Source organism: Leptodactylus fuscus, chromosome 10 (assembly GCF_031893055.1).
Source record: "Leptodactylus fuscus isolate aLepFus1 chromosome 10, aLepFus1.hap2, whole genome shotgun sequence".
In the NCBI taxonomy this organism is placed as follows: domain Eukaryota; kingdom Metazoa; phylum Chordata; class Amphibia; order Anura; family Leptodactylidae; genus Leptodactylus; species Leptodactylus fuscus.
Genome location: NC_134274.1, coordinates 88009477 through 88025736, shown reverse-complemented (window position 1 = coordinate 88025736; position 16260 = coordinate 88009477).

Genomic DNA, 16260 nt, shown 5'->3' with positions numbered 1-16260 from the left:
ATTATACACCCATGTACGCCCATCCACAGTCACGTACACCCATTAAGAATTACTATAAGTATGGACAAGTATGCTTTTGCTCAGATTCAGCTTGTTTCTGTGTCATTGCATCACTGACGCTCCGGAGTGTGACGTAATTTGGAATCCACCCAATATACCTATCGGCCTGGCTTCAGGACCACCCTAACACACGTCGCCGAAATCGCTAATGTCCCGCAGAAATCCATTTGTCTTAGTAACCAAAATCATGGACCCAGAAGGGAGATTTGTATACATATATACATACCTCCCAACCGTCCAGATTTCCGCGGGACAGTCACGATTTGGAGGGAGGTATGTCCCGATTTCAACTCAGATCTGCGTCCAGAGGACACAGATCTGAGTTGTACACATATGTGACTGAAGCAAGGAGCTGACACAGGTCAGCTCCTCGCTTCAGCCGCATATGTGTCAGGGAGAGAGAGACGCAGAGAGCGGCGAGGGAGCGGAGGAGAAGGTAAGTTTAATGTGGAGGTGGAACGTGAAACTGGGGGCAGATGAAGGAGAGGACGGCATGACACTGGGGGCAGAGACGGAGAGGACGGCATGACACTGGGGGCAGAGATGGAGAGGACGGCATGATACTGGGGACAGAGATGGAGAGGACGGCATGACACTGGGGACAGAGACGGAGAGGACGGCGTGACACTGGGGACAGAGACGGAGAGGACGGCATGACACTGGGGGCAGAGACGGAGAGGACGGCATGACACTGGGGGAAGAGACCGAGAGGACGGCATGACACTGGGGGAAGAGATGGAGAGGACGGCATGACACTGGGGGCAGAGATGGAGAGGACGGCATGACACTGGGGGAAGAGACCGAGAGGACGGCATGACACTAGGGACAGAGATGGAGAGGACGGCATGACACTGGGGACAGAGATGGAGAGGACGGCATGATACTGGGGACAGAGATGGAGAGGACGGCATGACACTAGGGACAGAGATGGAGAGGACGGCGTGACACTGGGGACAGAGACGGAAAGGACGGCGTGACACTGGGGACAGAGACGGAGAGGACGGCATGACACTGGGGGCAGAGACGGAGAGGACGGCATGACACTGGGGGCAGAGACGGAGAGGACGGCATGACACTGGGGGCAGAGACGGAGAGGATGGCATGACACTGGGGGCAGAGACGGAGAGGACGGCATGACACTGGGGGCAGAGACGGAGAGGACGGCATGACACTGGGGGCAGAGACGGAGAGGACGGCATGACACTGGGGGCAGAGACGGAGAGGACGGCATGACACTGGGGGCAGAGACGGAGAGGACGGCATGACACTAGGGGCAGAGACGGAGAGGACGGCATGACACTGGGAGCAGAGACGGAGAGGACGGCATGACACTGGGGGCAGAGACGGAGAGGACGGCATGACACTGGGGGCAGAGACGGAGAGGACGGCATGACACTGGGGGCAGAGACGGAGAGGACGGCATGACACTGGGAGCAGAGACGGAGAGGACGGCATGACACTGGGGCAGATGAAGGAGGGGACGGCATGACACTGGGGGCAGATGAAGGAGGGGACGGCAGGACACTGGGGGCAGAGATGGAGAGGACGGCATGACACTGGGGGCAGAGATGGAGAGGACGGCATGACACTGGGGCAGAGATGGAGAGGACGGCATGACACTGGGGGCAGAGATGTGGGGACATAAATCTTGGGACAGAGATGGAGGGGACATGAATCTGGGGGCAGATGAAGGGTGTATATGAAACTGGGGGAGAGATAGAGGGGGGACATATAATAATTTACGGGTGACTGTAGGAGGATTATACTGTGTGCGGGCACATGAAAAATTAACGAGTGGGCGGAGTCAACACAAAAGTGGGCAGGGCTAAATTTTTCAGTTCTTCTAAAGTTGGGAGGTATGTATATATGTCAGTGACAAAAAAAATATTGTAAAAAGATAAAATGGGAGAGACACCGAGCGCCAATATAGTGTAGTAATTATAAACACTCTTGGTGATGATATGTAGTTAGTCTCTTACCTATTGGTGTTGTGAAATAGTCACAACTCCATATGAGCATATAAAAGGTGTTATAGCAGCAGCTCTTTCCCTTACACTGTGAAACAGCGTGATGCAATGATAGGTGATTCCTCAGGCAAGCCCGACAGGAGTGGAGGAGTAGGGAGTAAGCGCGCACACCAACGTATGATCTTGAACAGTTTATTAAACACGACGCGTTTCGGGCATCTGCCCTTTCTCAAGTGTGATACAAACTATAAAAAGAACAGTCCAATATGGTAGCAACATATTAAAATCAATCAACATATACAAATTTCCATCGTTAGCCAATGTGATCATCCAAAATCATATAAATACTGACACATGTACTAAAGGTTTCAATATTACCAACAAAAAGGTGTTTGGCTCATCACAATAATATTTACTGTTAAACCAAATGATCCTGAGTAGAGCAGAATACAGAATACAGCGCTGTATCAAAAGGTGCTTACTAATCAAAATAGTATTTACTATTAAAGCAAAAAGGGTCGGGGTACAATAAAAAACAGTGCTGTAGTAAAGCTTCTTCTAGTTCTTACCTGTGTAGTGGTGAATACCAATATGCTGCTTCGCTTCTGCGTGTCCCCCTGGCATCTACAATGCACAGGTGCACACTATACGCTTACTTGTAAACTTAATGCTAGGAACATTATATGAGCGTATGTCTGATAGCAAAATATATATACCTGAGAACCAACCGAATCGTTTCGAGAGTCTGAGCAAAAAGGAGATATACTGGATATACAAAATTAACACCTTAACCCCTATGGGACTTAACGAAACCTTAGAGGATATAACAAAATATTAACTGGAAGATTTTGGAGTTTCTGCAAGTTTATTATTTATCTTTTTTTATATCAAAATTATGGGCATTTCTATTGGATTATGTTTTTAATTGATATTTAATTATACATTGTATGCAAATTTTATTAATGCATGCAAATTTTATGTATTTATGTAAATTTAATCCTCAATGGTTACCATTTGGTATTATACCTTTAACTTATTTATTTATTGATAACCTAGTCTTCTAATTAATTCAAAACTAGTAAGATAACTTTAATTCTCAGAAAACAGTTTTGCTATCAGACATACGCTCATATAATGTTCCTAGCATTAAGTAACGTCGCGTTACATCATGGGAATGAGCCCTTAAGGTCTTTAAATCCTAACACATCTCCTATAGGGCTCATTAGAGCTTTGACCCCCCCCTGATATTTGGAGGCTCCGCACCCAACTGATAGAGACTACACGTAATAGTCACCAATACACGGGATTGGCCGATCCATCACACGCAATAACACGCAGCGCTAGTAGACTCAGGACAGATCACATATTACTCACGCAGACACCGGAGAGAACCAGGACCGAATCTGTATCCGGGAAATGTAGGGACTGCGAAAGTGAAGTGACCAAATGCAAATATTACAAACACGGGGAGAAAGATTATGGCGGCCAATTGGTTAATAAACACCAGAAAAATCCTTCGTTACAGAAATAGCCCAAGAAACAAACACAGGTCCGATAGCAAAAGCTTTCCCCAACTTTTATCATGATCTACATAACATAGAGAAGGGGAACTCTACTCGCCCCATGGTAACTTAATACCAGATCTCCTCCAGTCTGGAACTAGTCCCGTCTACGAGTCCCATACAGAACCCTAAATTATACAGCAGCTATTGGCCCATCTGTACAAGTCCATTGAGAAGAAGGCCAGGGAGTCCTGAATCTGTGGTCACCGTGGCCAAGACCTTCACCAGATCTTCCCGAGCTCCTCGAAGGAGGGCAGAGATAGAGTCCAAGGGGCTCCGAAATGGCTCCAATAAAATTAGGCCTCAGACAATCACTGAGATCGACCCAAAGAGAAAATTTATCTCCTCATTTATGAAAAATGCAGCGATGGAATCGCGAGATATATGTACCCCAAAATAGTGTGCCCCAATGCAAGCCCCAAACATAATGGAAAAAGGCAAAAACTGGCTTGTACGTCGAGGCCAGTCCTGAATGGGTTAACCCATTTGTTTCACCTGCGACCTGTTCTGTTTTCAGTGTCACAGTCCCCCCCCCCCCTCCCCGATATGCTTATCCGCTTCTATTATAGACTTCAAGGACCGCGGCCTCTCACCTCCATCCTATACTCTGTCCCTACACCACCCCCTTCACTCCCCCATACACCATATGTACTAGGCCAGAGATAGGGGGGGACATGAATCTGGGGCAGAGATGGGGGGACTTGAATCTGGGGGCAGAGATGGAGGGACATGAATCTGGGGGTAGAGATGGGGGGACATGAATCTGGGGGCAGAGATGGAGGGGACATGAAACTGGGGGCAGAGATGGAGGGGACATGAATCTGGGGGTAGAGATGGAGGGGACAAGAATCTTGGGGCAGAGATGAAGGACATGAATCTGGGGGCAGAGATGGAGGGGACATGAATCTGGGGGCAGAGATGGGGACATGAATCTGGGGGCAGAGATGGAGGGGACATGAATCTGGGGGCAGAGATGGGGGGACATGAATCTGAGGGCAGAGATGGAGGGGACATGAATCTGGGGGCAGAGATGGAGGGGACATGAATCTGGGGGCAGAGATGGAGGGGACATGAATCTGGGGGCAGAGATGGAGGGGACATGAATCTGGGGGCAGAGATGGAGGGAAATGAATCTGGGGGCAGAGATGGGGACATGAATCTGGGACAGAGATGTAGGGGACATGAATCGGGGGCAGAGATGGAGGGGACATGAAACTGGGGCAGAGATGGAGGGGACATGAATCTGAGGGTAGAGATGGAGGGGACATGAATCTGGGGGCAGAGATGGGGGACATAAATCTGGGGGTAGAGATGGGGACATGAATCTGGGACAGAGATGTAGGGGACATGAATCTGGGGGCAGAGATGGAGGGGACATGAAACTGGGGGCAGAGATGGGGGACATGAATCTGGGGGTAGAGATGGAGGGGACATGAATCTGGGGGCAGAGATGGGGGACATGAATCTGGGGGCAGAGATGGAGGGGACATGAAACTGGGGGCAGAGATGGAGGGGACATGAATCTGGGGTAGAGATGGAGGGGACATGAATCTGGGGGCAGAGATGGAGGGGACATGAATCTGGGGGCAGAGATGGAGGGGACAGGAATCTGGGGGCAGAGATAGAGAAGACATGAATCTGGGGGTAGAGATGGAGGGGACATGAATCTGGGGGTAGAGATGGAGGGGACATGAATCTGGGGGTAGAGATGGAGGGGACATGAATCTGGGGGCAGAGATGGGGACATGAATCTGGGGGCAGAGATGGAGGGGACATGAATCTGGGGGCAGAGATGGAGGGGACATGAATCTGGGGGCAGAGATGGAGGGGACATGAATCTGGGGGTAGAGATGGAGGGGACATGAATCTGGGGGTAGAGATGGAGGGGACACGAATCTGGGGTCAGAGATGGAGGGGACATGAAACTGGGGGCAGAGATGGAGGGGACATGAATCTGGGGGTAGAGATGGGGGACATGAATCTGGGGGCAGAGATGGGGGACATGAATCTGGGGGCAGAGATGCGGGCGACATGAATCTGGGGGCAGAGATGGAGGGGACATGAAACTGGGGGCAGAGATGTAGGGGACATGAATCTGGGGGCAGAGATGGAGGGGACATGAAACTGGGGGCAGAGATGGAGGGGACATGAATCTGAGGTCAGAGATGGAGGGGACATTAATCTGGGGGCAGAGATGGAGGGGACATAAATCTGGGGGTAGAGATGGAGGGGACATGAATCTGGGGGTAGAGATGGAGGGGACATGAATCTGGGGGAAGAGATGGGGACATGAATCTGGGGGCAGAGATGGAGGAGACATGAAACTGGGGGCAGAGATGGAGGGGACATGAATCTGGGGGCAGGGATGGAAAGGACATGAAACTGGGGGCAGAGATGGAGGGGACATGAATCTGGGGGCAGAGATGGAGGGGACATGAATCTGGGGGAAGAGATGGGGGACATGAATCTGGGGGCAGAGATGGGGGACTTGAATCTGGGGCAGAGATGGAGGGACATGAATCTGGGGGTAGAGATAGGGGACATGATCCTGGGGGCAGAGATGGAGGGACATGAATCTGGGGGCAGAGATGGGGGGACATGAATCTGGGGGCAGAGATGGAGGGAACATGAAACTGGGGGCAGAGATGGAGGGGACATGAATCTGGGGGCAGAGATGGGGGGACTTGAATCTGTGGGCAGAGATGGAGGGGACATGAATCTGGGGGCAGAGATGGAGGGGACATGAATCTGGGGGCAGAGATGGGGGACATGAATCTGGGGGCAGAGATGGAGGGGACATGAATCTGGGGCAGAGATGGAGGACATAAATCTGGGGGCAGAGATGGGGGGACATGAATCTGGGGGCAGAGATGGGGGACATGAATCTGGGGGCAGAGATGTGGGGACATGAATCTGGGACAGAGATGGGGGAAATGAATCTGGGGCAGAGATGGGGACATGAAACTGGGGGCAGAGATGGGGGGACTTGAATCTGGGGGCAGAGATGGAGGGGACATGAATCTGGGGGTAGAGATGGAGGGGACATGAAACTGGGGGCAGAGATGGAGGGGACATGAATCTGGGGGCAGGGATGGAAAGGACATGAAACTGGGGGCAGAGATGGAGGGGACATGAATCTGGGGGTAGAGATGGAGGGGACATGAATCTGGGGGCAGAGATGGGGGACATGAATCTGGGACAGAGATGGGGGAAATGAATCTGGGGGCAGAGATGGGGACATGAAACTGGGGGCAGAGATGGGGGGACTTGAATCTGGGGCCAGAGATGGAGGGGACATGAATCTGGGGGTAGAGATGGAGGGGACATGAAACTGGGGGCAGAGATGGAGGGGACATGAATCTGGGGGCAGGGATGGAAAGGACATGAAACTGGGGGCAGAGATGGAGGGGACATGAATCTGGGGGCAGAGATGGAGAGGACATGAATCTGGGGGAAGAGATGGGGGACATGAATCTGGGGGCAGAGATGGGGGACTTGAATCTGGGGCAGAGATGGAGGGACAAGAATCTGGGGGCAGAGATGTGGGGACATGAATCTGGGGGCAGAGATGGAGGGAACATGAAACTGGGGGCAGAGATGGAGGGGACATGAATCTGGGGGCAGAGATGGGGGGACTTGAATCTGTGGGCAGAGATGGAGGGGACATGAATCTGGGGGCAGAGATGGAGGGGACATGAATCTGGGGGCAGAGATGGGGGACATGAATCTGGGGGCAGAGATGGAGGGGACATGAATCTGGGGCAGAGATGGAGGACATAAATCTGGGGGCAGAGATGGGGGGACATGAATCTGGGGGCAGAGATGGGGGACATGAATCTGGGGGCAGAGATGGGAGGACATGAATCTGGGGGCAGAGATGGGGGACATGAACCTGGGACAGAGATGGGGGAAATGAATCTGGGACAGAGATGGGGACATGAAACTGGGGGCAGAGATGGGGGACTTGAATCTGGGGGCAGAGATGGAGGGGACATGAATCTGGGGTAGAGATGGAGGGGACATGAAACTGGGGGCAGAGATGGAGGGGACATGAATCTGGGGGCAGAGATGGGGGACATGAATCTGGGGGCAGAGATGGAGGGGACATGAATCTGGGGGCAGAAATGGGGGACATGAATCTGGGATAGAGAAGGGGGGGACATGAATCGGGGGGCAGAGATGGAGGGGACATGAATCTGGGGGCAGAGAAAGAGGACATGAATCTGGGGGCAGAGATGGGGGGACATGAATCTGGGGCCGAGATGGGGGGACATGAATCTGGGGGCAGAGATGGGAGGACATGAATCTGGGGCAGAGAAGGGGGACATGAATCTGGGACAGAGATGGAGGGGGGACATTAATCTGGGGGAAGAGATGGGGCACATTAATCTGGGACAGAGATGGAGGGGACATGAAACTGGGGCAGAGATGGAGAGGACATGAATCTGGGGGTAGAGATGGGGGGACATGAATCTGGGGGCAGAGATGTGGGGACATGAATCTAGGGACAGAGATGGAGGGGACATGAATCTTGGGGCAGAGATGGGGGACATGAATCTAAGGGGCAGAGATGGAGGGGACATGAAACTGGGGCAGAGATGGAGGGGACATGAATCTGGGGGCAGAGATGGAGGGGACATGAATCTGGGGGCAGACATGGAGGGGACATGAATCTGGGGGCAGAGATGGGGGGACTTGAATCTGGGGGCAGAGTTGGAGGGACATGAATCTGGGGGTAGAGATGGAGGGATATGAATCTGGGGGCAGAGATGTGGGGGCCTGAAACTGGGGACAGAGATGGGAGGACATGAATCTGGGGCAGAGATGGGGGACATGAATCTGGGACAGAGATGGAGGGGGACATTAATCTGGGGGCAGAGATGGGGCACATGAATCTGGGACAGACATGGAGGGGACATGAATCTGGGGCAGAGATGGAGGGGACATGAATCTGAGGGCAAAGATGGAGGGGACATGAATCTGGGGGCAGAGATGTGGGGACATGAATCTGGGAGCAGAGATGGAGGGGACATGAATCTGGGGGCAGAGATGGAGGGGACATGAATCTGGGGGCCGAGATGGAGGGGACGTGAATCTGGGGGCAGAGATGGGGGGACATGAATCTGGGGGCAGAGATGGAGGGACATGAATCTGGGGGCAGAGATGGAGGGGACATGAATCTGAGGGCAAAGATGGAGGGGACATGAATCTGGGGGCAGAGATAGGGGATATGAATCTGGGGCAGAGATGGGGGGACTTGAATCTGGGGGCAGAGATTGAGGGACATGAATCTGGGGGTAGAGATGGGGGGACATGAATCTGGGGGCAGAGATGGAGGGACATGAATCTGGGGGCAGAGATGGGGGGACTTGAATCTGGTGGCAGAGATGGAGGGGACATGAATCTTGGGGCAGAGATGGAGGGGACATGAAACTGGGGGCAGAGATGGAGGGGACATGAATCTGGGGGCAGAGATGGAGGGGACATGAATCTGGGGGCAGAGATGGAGGGGACATGAATCTGGGGGCAGAGATGGGGGGACATGAATCTGGGGGCAAAGACGTGGGAACATAAATCTTGGGGCAGAGATGGGGGGACATGAATCTGGGGGCAGAGATGGAGGGGACATGAATCTGGGGCAGAGATGTGGGGACATTAATCTGGGGGCAGAGATGGAGGGGACGTGAATCTGGGGGCAGAGATGTGGGGACATGAATCTGGGGGCAGAGGTGGAGGGGACGTGAATCTGGGGGCAGAGATGGGGGGACATGAATCTGGGGCAGAGATGGAGAGGACATGAATCTGGGGGCAGAGATGTGGGGACATGAATCTGGGGGCAGAGATAGAGGTGACGTGAATCTGGGGGCAGTGATGGGGGGACATGAATCTGGGGGCAGAGATGGAGGGGACATGAATCTGGGACAGAGATGGAGGGGACATGAATCTTGGGGCAGAGATGGAGGGGACATGAATCTGGGGGCAGAGATGGAGGGGACATGAATCTTGGGGCAGAGATGGAGGGGACATGAATCTGGGACAGAGATGGAGGGGACATGAATCTGGGGGCAGAGATGGAGGAGACGTGAATCTGGGACAGAGATGGAGGGACATGAATCTGGGACAGAGATGGAGGGGAGACATGAAACTGGGGGCAGATGAAGGAGGTATATGAAACTGGGGGAGAGATAGAGGGGGGACATAATTTATGTGTGACTGTAGGAGGATTATACTGTGTGTGGGCACATGAAAAATGAATGAGAATGGGAGGAGTTAACATAAAAGTGGGTGGAGCTACATTTGTCGCGGCGCGGAGGTATGTATATTTCATGTATTGAAGATAAAACCTCTACACAAGTGATCTAGCAGCTTTAAAGGGTTAAGTGATTTCTAGGAGATGATATTGTAGTCGGCGGTGCGGTACCGAGCATGACCACAACATGGCAGTGCAAGATAGGAAGTGAAAGTGTTCAGATACAAATCACCACCAGAGGGCGCAAGTTCGTGAAGTACAGGAGAGGTGCGCTGGGCACTGTTCACACTTGGCTGGATGGGACATATGGATCGTTCTCATTTAGCCCCTGGTGTGATATAAGAGGATCCCTTGAAATTGTCTCCACATGGTTTGTTAGGATAAGTGACCTGGCAGGATTTTCCATCTATACCTCGGTCTGCTGATGGCGCTCACTAGCAGTGTATGGTGATGGCGCTCACTAGCAGTGTATGGTGATGACGCTCACTAGCAGTGTATGGTGATGACGCTCACTAGCAGTGTATGGTGATGGCGCTCACTAGCAGTGTAAGGTGATGGCGCTCACTAGCAGTGTAAGGTGATGGCGCTCACTAGCAGTGTATGGTGATGACGCTCACTAGCAGTGTAAGGTGATGGCGCTCACTAGCAGTGTAAGGTGATGGCGCTCACTAGCAGTGTATGGTGATGGTGCTCACTAGCAGTGTAAGGTGATGGCGCTCACTAGCAGTGTACGGTGATGGTGCTCACTAGCAGTGTAAGGTGATGGCGCTCACTAGCAGTGTATGGTGATGACGCTCACTAGCAGTGTACGGTGATGGCGCTCACTAGCAGTGTATGGTGATGGCGCTCACTAGCAGTGTATGGTGATGGCGCTCACTAGCAGTGTACGGTGATGGCGCTCACTAGCAGTGTACGGTGATGGTGCTCACTAGCAGTGTAAGGTGATGGCGCTCACTAGCAGTGTATGGTGATGACGCTCACTAGCAGTGTACGGTGATGGCGCTCACTAGCAGTGTATGGTGATGGCGCTCACTAGCAGTGTATGGTGATGGCGCTCACTAGCAGTGTATGGTGATGACGCTCACTAGCAGTGTATGGTGATGGCGCTCACTAGCAGTGTATGGTGATGATGCTCACTAGCAGTGTACGGTGATGGCGCTCACTAGCAGTGTATGGTGATGGCGTTCATTAGCAGTGTATGGTGATGGCGCTCACTAGCAGTGTATGGTGATGGCGCTCACTAGCAGTGTATGGTGATGGCGCTCACTAGCAGTGTATGGTGATGGCGCTCACTAGCAGTGTATGGTGATGACGCTCACTAGCAGTGTACGGTGATGACGCTCACTAGCAGTGTATGGTGATGGCGCTCACTAGCAGTGTATGGTGATGACGCTCACTAGCAGTGTATGGTGATGGCGCTCACTAGCAGTGTATGGTGATGACGCTCACTAGCAGTGTACGGTGATGGCGCTCACTAGCAGTGTAAGGTGATGGCGCTCACTAGCAGTGTATGGTGATGACGCTCACTAGCAGTGTACGGTGATGGCGCTCACTAGCAGTATATGGTGATGGCGCTCACTAGTAGTGTATGGTGATGACGCTCACTAGCAGTGTATGGTGATGGCGCTCACTAGTAGTGTATGGTGATGGCGTTCACTAGCACTGTATGGTGATGACGCTCACTAGCAGTGTACGGTGATGGCGCTCACTAGCAGTGTAAGGTGATGGTGCTCACTAGCAGTGTATGGTGATGACGCTCACTAGCAGTGTATGGTGATGACGCTCACTAGCAGTGTATGGTGATGGCGCTCACTAGCAGTGTATGGTGATGGCGCTCACTAGCAGTGTATGGTGATGACGCTCACTAGCAGTGTATGGTGATGGCGCTCACTAGCAGTGTATGGTGATGGCGCTCACTAGCAGTGTATGGTGATGGCGTTCACTAGCAGTGTATGGTGATGGCGCTCACTAGCAGTGTATGGTGATGGCGCTCACTAGCAGTGTATGGTGATGGCGCTCACTAGCAGTGTATGGTGATGGCGCTCACTAGCAGTGTATGGTGATGGCGCTCACTAGCAGTGTATGGTGATGGCGCTCACTAGCAGTGTACGGTGATGGTGCTCACTAGCAGTGTATGGTGATGGCGCTCACTAGCAGTGTATAGTGATGACGCTCACTAGCAGTGTATGGTGATGGCGCTCACTAGCAGTGTATGGTGATGGCGCTCACTAGCAGTGTACGGTGATGGCGCTCACTAGCAGTGTATGGTGATGGCGCTCACTAGCAGTGTATGGTGATGACGCTCACTAGCAGTGTATGGTGATGGCGCTCACTAGCAGTGTATGGTGATGGCGCTCACTAGCAGTGTACGGTGATGGCGCTCACTAGCAGTGTATGGTGATGACGCTCACTAGCAGTGTATGGTGATGGCGCTCACTAGTAGTGTATGGTGATGGCGCTCACTAGCAGTGTATGGTGATGGCGCTCACTAGCAGTGTATGGTGATGACGCTCACTAGCAGTGTATGGTGATGGCGCTCACTAGCAGTGTATGGTGATGGCGTTCACTAGCAGTGTATGGTGATGGCGCTCACTAGCAGTGTATGGTGATGGCGCTCACTAGCAGTGTATGGTGATGGCACTCACTAGCAGTGTATGGTGATGGCGCTCACTAGCAGTGTATGGTGATGACGCTCACTAGCAGTGTATGGTGATGGCGCTCACTAGCAGTGTATGGTGATCGTGCTCACTAGCAGTGTATGGTGATGGCGTTCACTAGCAGTGTATGGTGATGACGCTCACTAGCAGTGTATGGTGATGGCGCTCAATAGCAGTGTACGGTGATGGCGCTCACTAGCAGTGTATGGTTATGGCGCTCACTAGCAGTGTATGGTGATGGCGCTCACTAGCAGTGTATGGTGATGACGCTCACTAGCAGTGTATGGTGATGACGCTCACTAGCAGTGTACGATGATGGCGCTCACTAGCAGTGTATGGTGATGACGCTCACTAGCAGTGTATGGTGATTGCGCTCACTAGTAGTGTATGGTGATGGCGCTCACTAGCAGTGTATGGTGATGACGCTCACTAGCAGTGTATGGTGATGGCGCTCACTAGCAGTGTATGGTGATGGCGCTCACTAGTAGTGTATGGTGATGGCGCTCACTAGCAGTGTATGGTGATGGCGCTCACTAGCAGTGTATGGTGATGACGCTCACTAGCAGTGTATGGTGATGACGCTCACTAGCAGTGTATGGTGATGGCGCTCACTAGCAGTGTATGGTGATGGCGCTCACTAGCAGTGTATGGTGATGGCGCTCACTAGCAGTGTATGGTGATGACGCTCACTAGCAGTGTATGGTGATGGCGCTCACTAGCAGTGTATGGTGATGAAGCTCACTAGCAGTGTATGGTGATGGCGCTCACTAGCAGTGTATGGTGATGGCGTTCACTAGCAGTGTATGGTGATGACGCTCACTAGCAGTGTATGGTGATGGCGCTCACTAGCAGTGTATGGTGATGGCGCTCACTAGCAGTGTATGGTGATGGCGCTCACTAGCAGTGTATGGTGATGGCGCTCACTAGCAGTGTATGGTGATGGCGCTCACTAGCAGTGTATGGTGATGGCGCTCACTAGCAGTGTATGGTGATGACGCTCACTAGCAGTGTATGGTGATGGCGCTCACTAGCAGTGTATGGTGATGACGTTCACTAGCAGTGTATGGTGATGGCACTCACTAGCAGTGTATGGTGATGGTGTTCACTAGCAGTGTATGGTGATGGCGCTCACTAGCAGTGTATGGTGAAGATGCTCACTAGCAGTGTATGGTGACGGCGCTCACTAGCAGTGTATGGTGATGGCGCTCACTAGCAGTGTATGGTGATGACGCTCACTAGCAGTGTATGGTGATGGCGCTCACTAGCACTGTATGGTGATGGCGCTCACTACCAGTGTATGGTGACGGCGCTCACTAGCAGTGTATGGTGATGGTGCTCAATAGCAGTGTACGGTGATGGCGCTCACTAGCAGTGTATGGTTATGGCGCTCACTAGCAGTGTATGGTGATGGCGCTCACTAGCAGTGTATGGTGATGACGCTCACTAGCAGTGTATGGTGATGGCGCTCACTACCAGTGTATGGTGATGGCGCTCACTAGCAGTGTATGGTGACGGCGCTCACTAGCAGTGTATGGTGATGGCGCTCACTAGCAGTGTATGGTGATGACGCTCACTAGCAGTGTATGGTGATGGCGCTCACTAGCAGTGTATGGTGAAGGCGCTCACTAGCAGTGTATGGTGATGACGCTCACTAGCAGTGTATGGTGACGGCGCTCACTAGCAGTGTATGGTGATGACGCTCACTAGCAGTGTATGGTGATGGCGCTCGCTAGCAGTGTATGGTGATGGCGCTCACTAGCAATGTATGGTGATGGCGCTCACTAGCAGTGTATGGTGATGGCGCTCACTAGCAGTGTATGGTGATGGCGCTCACTACCAGTGTATGGTGATGACGCTCACTAGCAGTGTATGGTGATGGCGCTCACTAGCAGTGTATGGTGATGGCGCTCACTAGCCGTGTATGGTGATGGCGCTCACTAGCAGTGTATGGTGATGGTGCTCACTAGCAGTGTATGGTGACGGCGCTCACTAGCAGTGTATGGTGATGGCGCTCACTAGCCGTGTATGGTGATGGCGCTCACTAGCAGTGTATGGTGATGGCGCTCATTAGCAGTGTATGGTGATGGTGCTCTCTAGCAGTGTATGGTGATGGCGCTCACTAGCAGTGTATGGTGATGGTTTTTGACTCGCAGTTATACAATCGATGCAACACACAATGCAGCAACATTAGGGTTAACCCCGTCACTGGCTCCCTCAGCTCTCAGCTCACGATTTATTCTCGGAGTCTCTTCTTAGTCACTAGTACCACAGCCGAGCTACCTTTGGCTGCACACGCTAAGTGGGACACAATTCTGGCTCTGCAGATTCTCCCTTGTCCTCTGATCAGTAGCTGCAAATCCATCTGCCACCTGTAGGGTGGCGCCGACACCTCAGCTAGTTGGCTGCTCTCCCCTTGGTCAGCTGCCATTCCACTGCGCATATGGTTTGCTCTGAGACGTTCCAGCAGCCGCATCTCATGATGACACTTAATAGGTGGAACAGAATTGTACTATTTGAGAAGTTGTCCCACAATGCAACCTACTGATGTTAGGGGTTACCCATGGTGGGAAGGGGCAACTATACAAAGACCCATTCCCATGCTTGGGGAACCACTGGGGACCAGGCCAATTGCTAGAGAGGGACAGAAACTTTCTGCTGAGATCTTATTCCCAGTAACTTGTGAAGACCCCGCCAGATCTTATTCCCAGTAAGTGAAGACCCCGCCAGATCTTATTCCCAGTAAGTGAAGACCCCGCCAGATCTTATTCCCAGTAAGTGAAGACCCCGCCAGATCTTATTCCCAGTAAGTGAAGACCCCGCCAGATCTTATTCCCAGTAAGTGAAGACCCCGCCAGATCTTATTCCCAGTAAGTGAAGACCCCGCCAGATCTTATTCCCAGTAAGTGAAGACCCCGCCAGATCTTATTCCCAGTAGGTGAAGACCTCGCTAGATCTTATTCCCAGTAAGTGAAGACCCCGCTAGATCTTATTCCCAGTAGGTGAAGACCACGCCAGATCTTATTCCCAGTAGGTGAAGACCCCGCCAGATCTTATTCCCAGTAGGTGAAGACCCCGCCAGATCTTATTCCCAGTAGGTGAAGACCTCGCCAGATCTTATTCCCAGTAAGTGAAGACTCCGCTAGATCTTATTCCCAGTAAGTGAAGACCCCGCCAGATCTTATTCCCAGTAAGTGAAGACCCCGCCAGATCTTATTCCCAGTAAGTGAAGACCCCGCCAGATCTTATTCCCAGTAAGTGAAGACCCCGCCAGATCTTATTCCCAGTAAGTGAAGACCCCGCCAGATCTTATTCCCAGTAGGTGAAGACCTCGCTAGATCTTATTCCCAGTAAGTGAAGACCCCGCTAGATCTTATTCCCAGTAGGTGAAGACCACGCCAGATCTTATTCCCAGTAGGTGAAGACCCCGCCAGATCTTATTCCCAGTAGGTGAAGACCCCGCCAGATCTTATTCCCAGTAAGTGAAAACCCCACCAGATCTTATTCCCAGTAGGTGAAGACCCCACCAGATCTTATTCCCAGTAAGTGAAGACCCCGCCAGATCTTATTCCCAGTAAGTGAAGACCCCGCCAGATCTTATTCCCAGTAGGTGAAGACCCCGCCAGATCTTATTCCCAGTAAGTGAAGACCCCGCCAGATCTTAATCCCAGTAGGTGAAGCCCCCGCCAGATCTTATTCCCAGTAGGTGAAGACCCCGCCAGATCTTATTCCCAGTAAGTGAAGACCCTGCCAGATCTTATTCCCAG